Source organism: Oenanthe melanoleuca, chromosome 23, assembly GCF_029582105.1.
Source record: "Oenanthe melanoleuca isolate GR-GAL-2019-014 chromosome 23, OMel1.0, whole genome shotgun sequence".
NCBI classification, from domain to species: Eukaryota; Metazoa; Chordata; class Aves; order Passeriformes; family Muscicapidae; genus Oenanthe; species Oenanthe melanoleuca.
The window spans coordinates 738,315-746,787 of record NC_079356.1 but is presented as its reverse complement, the minus strand read 5'-3'; positions in this window follow the sequence as shown (position 1 = coordinate 746,787).

The window sequence follows — 8,473 nt, the reverse complement described above, 5'->3', positions numbered from 1 at the left end:
GTGCAATTCCCATTGAAAATCCCAATGGACTGCTGCCTTTCCCCCTCCACAGCTGTGAGCAGAGCTCTGGGTTTGAAGAAGATCTGAAACTGATTTCAAGTGGACTTGAAGTGGATTTGAGGCTGATTTGAAGTAGATTTGAAGATTTGAAGTTGATTTGAAGCTGATTTTAAGTTGATTTGAAATGGATTTGAAGCTGATTTAAAGGTGATTTGAAGCTGATTTGAAGCTGATTTTTAGAAGATTTGAAGCTGATTTAAAGTTGATTTTAAGATGATTTGAAGATTTTAAGTTAATTTGAAGCTGATTGTAAGATGATCTGAAATGGATTTGAAGCTGATTTAAAGATTATTTGAAGCTGATTTGAAGCTGATTTAAAGCTGTTTTTAAGCTGATTTTAAGCTGATTTGAAGCTGCATCCTCACCCCAGATCCTTCCGGATATCCTGGACACAGGCTCAGAGCTGCTTTCAGGACACCCTTAGAAAGAACCAGAGCTCCAGCCATGAATAAATGTGATTTATGAAGCACTAAGAGCCTTTTGGGAGCAGCGTGAACCATCCAAATCCAATCCAATTAGAGCCCAATCCCAATTAAACGGCTCCTGTGGCTCAGGAGGAGGCTCAGCTCCTCCATTTGAGGCATCGAACCCTCCCTGTGTGCAGACCCTAAAGCTGTGTGGGCTGAAGCAATGGGACTAATAGAAATAATAATTATATAATTAATAGCAATGATAATGATAAAATTAATAGGAATCATTAGCAGAGCAGTGGGGCTGGAATGGGGTGCAGGGAGGGTTGATTCCTGTGGCCTTCAGTGCTGCTCCTGTCCTTGGCAAGCAGCTCCAACCCCTTTCATCTGAGTGTGGTTTAATCAGGTTTAATTAATTCTGAGCCAGGTGAACTTTTTTGGGTGGTCCTGGGTGTGGCACTTCCAATTTTTGGGATGGTTTTGTGAACGGAATAAAACCCTCAGCATTTAAACAGCAGTTCCCAAAGAGCTCTTTAGGGAAAAACGGGGTTGGTTTGGGGGTTTTGTGCTGGAGTTTGCTCCAGGAATGGCAAATGAGGCTTGGGATGGGTTTGTGTCCCTCGAGAGCCTCATGCCAGTCACCAGGGCTGTGCTGGAGTCCCAGGGATAGGTGGGACAGAGGGCAGGTCCTGCTGGGGCAGCACTGACATCCCCCAGAGCTGGGGAATTCTCAATTCCTCGGGTTTCATGGCCTGACACGTCCCTGCGGGAGAAAAGGGGGATCAGGGGCCCTTGTGGCTCTGCACAACTCCCTGACAGGAGGGGACACTGGGGGGGTCGGGCTCTGGGAACAGGAACAGGGACAGGAGCAGAGGGAACGGCTCAGGCTGGGCCAGGGGAGGCTCAGGGTGGGCACAGCAGGAATTTCCCCATGGAAAGGGTGGGCAGGGACTGGAACTGCCCAGGGGGGTTTGGATCCCCATCCCTGGAGGTGTCCCAGGAATTCCTGGGTGTGGCACTGAGAGCTCTGGGCTGGGGACAAGGTGGGGTCAGCTCAGACTCGGTGACCTTGGAGCTCTTTTCCAATCTCATTTCTGGGATCCTGAACAGAATCCCAAAGGCTTTTTCCAAAAGGGAATATGCACCCAATCCAGCCCCCCAGGAGAGGTGTCCCTACCTCAGCCCCTTCTGGCAGAGAACATTTCCTGTTCCCCCACAGCTCCAAACCCCTCACACCAACAGCAGAAATGGAGACCTGAAAGTCCTTAAAATCCCATTGAAAATCCCATTTCCATTTTCGAGCCATTAACATCGCCTGGTTTAAATAAACACCCTAATTAGGAATGATCCTTTTTAACATCAGCCCGGGCAAGGCCTGGGGCGGAGGTTGGGTGAGTGCTGCACATTTTTCATCTCCAAACGCTGCTTTGGAGGACACTGGGTGAGCTCATGCCCTCCTTCATTATGCACAGGGCCGTGATTTGCATAGAGAAGTCAAATTTCATTCCTTTTTTCTTTTCTTTGGGAACGTTTCCCGGCGGAATGGAATTGTACTGGCAGCTCTGAAGGACTTGGGAAAGGAGAGGAAAAAAATTAAAAAATAGGACTGGGAGAGGTGGGGTTACCTAGGGCTGCTTCAGCCCATCCTGGCAGAGAGGAATGAACTCCCCAGAATGCAGGATTTTGGGGAGACAAAAATTTTAAGGATGAAATAATTTCATTGGAGCTCAAATAAATCTGAAACAGGTGTTGGATAACCCAATCCAGCCAGAATTCTGCTCTCCTGTTCACCCAGCACAGGGGGGATCACTTCAGTCCTTAAATCTTGGGTGCTGGAGGAATAAATCTTGAAAATCTGACCAAAAACTGCCATGAAAAACTCCCTCCTCCTCCCAAAACCCAAAAGTTTTTGCAGCAGTGGAGAAATCACCTGGTTGATGACATCAGTGCTTCTAGAATTGGGGCAAAATAAATGAAGAGATAACGAGTGAGGGATGAACAACTCGGAATCCTGAAGTAAAGAGGGATTAGGAGAGAAATTTATTGGATATTTGGAGGATTTCTGAGCTCTGACAGAGCACCTGTATTGTTTTATTTCCTTAAAAAAAATATTCAGGGTTTGCTGCACTCCTCAAACACAGGAGGAATTCTCAGCTCTTAAACTTCATCAATGGAACTCAATCAAGAGCTGGGACTTTTCCTCAAGGAAAAACTCATCCTAAACTTTATTTGGCTCTTTCATCCCTAATTAAATTTGCTTTGGGTATTTTCCTGCTGATATAGGAAAGGATTCATTCTCATCTTCCCCCCTAAAACGGTGATTTTGTTGTGTCCATAAAGAGTTCCTTGGTCCAGTCAGCAGAGGGAATCCTTCCCTCACAGAGAGGCCACTGGGATCATGGCAAAGGCTGGAATTATCTCTGCTCTTGGAATTTTGGGAGCTTTCCCCTTGGCTCCTGCTCCAGCTGTGCTGGAGTGGGGCAGGTTCAAAGGCTGTGGCATTTCCCAGTTTTCCAACTCAAAACCAGATCTGGAAATCCTCCATGGAAATTCCTGCTCCCACTGGAACGGGGCAGTGCTAGGCTATGGCCTTCAGGAACCAGACAGATAGTTTGTGAGGGATAGAATTTAATTTAATTTAATTTAATTTAATTTAATTTAATTTAATTTAATTTAATTTTTTTTAACATAGACTTCTCCTGGATTTTTCAAACTCAGCCCCATTGAATAGACACAAGTTTGAGAGCTCCAGCTCCAAGGGCAGGAACCTTTCCCTGGAAAATGAGGGGATTGAACCCATCTTTAACCTTTCCCCAGATCAGGAACCTTTCCCTGGAAAAACAAGGGGATTGAACCCCATCTTTGTCCTTTCCCTGGAAAAATGAGGAGATTGAATCCAGACTCAAGTCTGAACCCTGCCTCTGGCCTTTCCTGGATCAGGAACTTTCCTCAGGGATTTAATCCAGCCACAAGTCCCTGTGAGGTGACAAATTCCACCCCTCCTTCACTGCCCCAGCCCCAGAACGAGGGATTTGGGTCTCCCAATCCCAAATCCAGAGGCAGCTGGATCCAAACCCTCCCAGTGTGGGTTTGGTGCTGAACAAGAGGCTCCTTTTTGCAGCCAAACCTGGATGAGCTTTGCCTTCATTCCCTGGGAGCCACTCAGGATTTGTTTTCCCTGTGGTGGAAGAGCAGACGTGTCCCCATCTCAGCCCACGCTTCCCTCTATTCCCAAGGAGGGGCTGGAATGAGAGCCCAGGCTCCAGGAATGAGGTGGGACAAGCCAGAGCTTGTCCTCCTGCAGATTCCCAAAAAAACATCCCAGGGACAGCTTGTCCTCCCAGATCCAGGTATGCCATGTTTGCATTTAGTCTGGAATTAATTCAGTCCTGTCTTTCAAATGCAAATATCCAGAAAAGAAATAACCCCAGATTCTTGGGGAATGTGTATAAATAACAGATATAAATATATATATTTTTTTTCTTCCCTTAAGGAATGGGTTGTGCTCGAGCTGGAGCTGTTTGCAATCCCTCAATCCCACAGCATTCCCAGGTGAACAGGACATGGAAATGTTCCTTTTCCTCATCTTTAATAAATATAAATAATTAAAAACTGGCACTGCCTGAAGCAAATTCTGCTTTAAAAGCTGCTGTTTACTCCTGTTTCGATTTTTCCTGGTGAGCTTCCCGAAAAGCAGAAATGCTGAGACAGAAGGATTCAGGAATCAGCAGAGTGTTTGGAAAACATTCCAAAAATAAGACAGGATCTGCTAATTAATGATTTTTGCACCAGGAGCTGGATGCTCTTGGCTCTTCCCACCGGAGCTCACCTGGAATTCCTGGAGGCACAACAGGAATTTCCACTGGATGTGATATTCCACATCCTGATTCTGCCTAAGGATGTTCATGGCCATGGAGAAACCTTTCCTTTGCTCCTGTAAAGTGGATTTTTGTGGATTTCTCATCCCTGAACTTGTCCATCCTTCCCTACACTCATGGCAGGAGTTTCCTATCCCAATTCTGCCTAAGGATGTTCATGTCCAGGGAGAAACCTTTCCTTTGCTCATTTCTCCCTTATCTTGATGCCCTCTGGATCTCCATGGGATCAGGCACTGATTGATCCATTCCTGGGCAGTTTCCCCATGTTTTTCCCACGTTTTTCCCATGTTTTTCCCATGTTTTTCCCAGTTCTTCCGAGCAGCAGGGTGGATGTGCTTGGTGTGAAGGGGGCTCTGTGGCAATGATGGCACCGATGCCTGGCCCTGGGCAAAGCCAGATCCTTCTGTGAGGGTTCATCAGAAATTCCAGGAGAATCAGGGCTGGAATTGCCCCAGCCATCCCAGAATGCTCAGAGCAGCAGGAATGTGCTTCTGCCCCGCAGGCAGCAGGAGGAGGTGTTAATTCCCTCCTCAAACAGGTTTATTATGGAACAAGATGTCCCAAAGCCCCTTCCAGGCATCCACAGGGATGGACACAAATCCCCCTTTGTGTGACCAGAGCTGCTTTTCCAAAATATCCCCCTCAGGAGCCCCTATCCCTGGGAATGTGTTCTTGGACTTTTCTTTGCATTTCTAGGACCTTTTCCTAGTGCCACAAATCCCTCTGGGAGCACAGCTGGGATCTGTTGGGATCAGAGGCAACAGGGAGGAAAATCCACACTGAGCTTCCATTCATCCTGCTCCAGGGGCCTGGGAATGGGCAGGAGTTGTAGGGAAGGGCTCTTGGTTTCCTTCCAGAGGCTGCTGGTAAACACTGGCAGCTCGTTCCCAAACAGCTGGCACCTCTGGATGCAGGACAGGAAAGTTTTGGGATTTGAGGGAAAAGGGTTGGGGGGAAGCTGGGAAAAGGCAGGAATTACATCCCAGACAGGGGTGGGACATGAGGAAAAACCACTCAGGAGTTTGGGTGGCCAGGAAGGTTTGGCTGGTACAGTCAGAGAACAAATAAAATCCAAATATTCCTGGGTCAGCCTTTTCCTGATCCAGTTTGGTGGTGATGGAGGAGTTTTGCTGTAAGCCCAGGGTGTGAGAAGAGAAAGAGAAAAAAAAAAACAACAAAAAAAAAACTCAACCCCTGGGGTTAGTTCAGGCCCCTCAGCCTCATTCCTGGCTGTGCTTAACCACAAACAAACTCCTGTAAATCCATTTTCACCCAGCTCACTCCCACCCTTTGTGGCCCTGCTGGCTCCTGGGAATGCCAGGTGAATTCCCAGCCTGAGGAGCAGGACCAAGAAAAGCTGTGAGAATTCACAGAGAGGCCAAGAGCTCATTTCCAACCCAAACCTCACTGCTCCAAGCCCAGCCCTGCAGCCAAGGTTCTCACCTCACCTCCGTGAAAAGCAGAATTTAGGGCTGAAAATGAGGGGTTTTGGTGAAATGTCTGAGAGGGATGGAAATTAAACCCTTTGCTGCTCTCTCAGTGTATTCTTCCTGTTTTTCCCAGCTTGGGCGTGCTGCATTCCCATGGGATGCCACAGGAACAAGGGGGTGACAGAGAAAATGTGGGGAAAACCCCCAAAATCGTCAGAATTCCTGTGCAGGTTGCAGCTTCTCCCCCCACCCCTGAGGCCTCAAATGCAGCTGGTTGGGACCCCAAAAATCCTGAGTTGGAAACCCAAAAATCCTGAGTTGGAAACCCAAAAATCCTGCGGCTGCCAGGCCTGGATGTGGAGCTGATGGGAGGAGGGAGAGCTGGGAAGGGGTGGGGGAAAGGTGCTTTAAGGTGATTTGACTTCTCATTATTATTTCCTTAGCAATAAATCCAGTTAAAATCCCTAATTCCAGCCTGGTTTCCCCATGATGGAGGGATCTCTCTTGATCCTGATCTCAACAACTTTGTGTTCCATTTTCTCTCCCTGCCCAGCTCTGAGAGAGGCTTTGGTGTTCCCAGGTCACAACACAGAGGGAAGAGCTGGCACAGGAGCTGCTTTCCCATGGATCCACTCAATCCTCCAAAAGAGTGGATTTGCTCTGGTTTCATGCCACAAAAACCGCAAGCTCCATAGAAATAGGAGGAAAAGTCAATGATATTCCAGGCTTTTCTTCCCCAGAACAATTCCATATCTCCAGCACTCCCCTGCAGCTGGTGGGGGGATAATGGAGGGACCTGCTCCGAGGTGATAAAATTGGATTTTCCAATGAAGAAATTAAAGACTGGAACCCCTTTTTGGAAAAGAGAGAGACAACCTGAACTCTCTCCAAAAATAAATTAGCTTGGTAAAAAAATTGGGAAATAAATAGAGCCCAATTGCCCATGGAAAGGAAAATGAAATCGGATTTGTTTCCACTCAGGGGCTCTGGTTTCAGGGAGAATTCTTAAAAGGAAAACTCCAAATAAAGCCAAAAAGAATGATTTTACCACTCCAAATCCTTGATTTTCTCTGGATTTGTGGATGTTGGACACAGATATGGCTAGGAATCATTAAGGGAGATTTTTTTATATATCTAAGAGATCAAACAATTGGGGGGAAAATTTTCCCATTTATTCCCATTTTATTACAGCTGCTTTAGAGGAACAAAACTTCCCCATAAAAACTTCATTCCGGCATTTAAAAATTAAGTTTGCCAAACTTTTCATTCAGTGCATTCAGCAAGGAAGGGAGCAGCCCTGAAGGCTGGACTGGGATTGCCAAGGTTTAGCTAAACCCAGGCCTCTCCTCAGATTCAAAAGGCACCAGAAAAGGAGGAATTGGTAGAATTAAATTCTTCTGAGGCTTCTGGGCTGAGCTTCAACCTCTGAGGACAAAACCTGGAAATCAAAGCAGGATTTTGGGCAGGCATCAGCATCAGGGGATATTCCCTGCTGATGGGGCTCCTCCAGAGCTGCTCCCAAACCTGTGGAACACTGAAAATCCATGGGAACTGCCAATGGGGACATAAAAAAGGGATATTTTTATTTGGAAAAACTTCCCATCAGCCTCATCTCTGGGCTCTCCCAACTGTATCCCCAGAAAACAGATGAAGTCATCAGTGAATTTCATGTAATCTCTGCTCCTTTCTCCTGCTGGGTTTATAAAAATCTCAGCTCAGATCGTTTTTCTTGGAGTGCAGAAAGGAGAGGAAGAAGCAGCTTCGTGTTTTGTGCTAGTTCAGGCTGTGCTGCTGCAGAAGAATAGGTCAGTAATTGCCAAATGTTTCCAGCTATTTTTCCTCCTTTTCCTTCACTGAAATCTTAAAAAAGGTCCAATCAACTGCACAGTCCCACAACTGCATCGAGAAGCTGTCAGAAAAATTCCTTTCAACCATTTTGAAGAACTTTTGATCCCTATTTTAAAATTATTGTTATAAATTCCAGTCCTGGGGATGAAACTGCCTCTGATCATTGAGGGGCTTCACCCAAGGCCCATTTCAGTGAAATTTCTGATCATTGAGGTGTTTAAGCCAAGGTCCATTTTAATGAGGAATTGCTTAAATCTGAGAAAGATCCAGTCAAAGCTGACTTCTCCACTCTGCCTGGCTCCAGCTGGAATTTATCTGACTGTCCCAAAATTCATCATCAAATTGGATTTTGTTCTGTATTTAGGTTTCTGCTTTAGGTTAAATCACTAAAGTGACTCAAATAAAGGTACACATGTGAGGGCTGAGTGCTCCAGCCCCACAGAATTCGTGATGTTATTGGAAAAATCTCCTATTGGAGTAAAATTTCTCCACAAAATTTCAGCCAGATTGACTTTTGCAGGCTGCAAAGCACCTTCAGAAATAAGTGTTGGGGCAGCCTTGGGGCTCAGGGTGACCTGGGACAGGGAAGGAATCCCTGCCATGGCAGGGTGGCAGTGGGAGTCTGTGTTTGGTTGAGGTGGCCAGAAAAGTGAATTCTGTCCCCATCTGTTGAAATCGGATGGGGTAGTGATTCCTGGCACATATTATCTGCTAATGGGCCATCTTTAAACCAGCTGGGCAATCATCTTTATCTTTCCCACAGCCCATCCTCCCTCCAGGAGATATCTCCTGTTAATGGCCAGTGAGTCCCAGGGCATGACTGATAAAATTCCATCATCCCACTGGG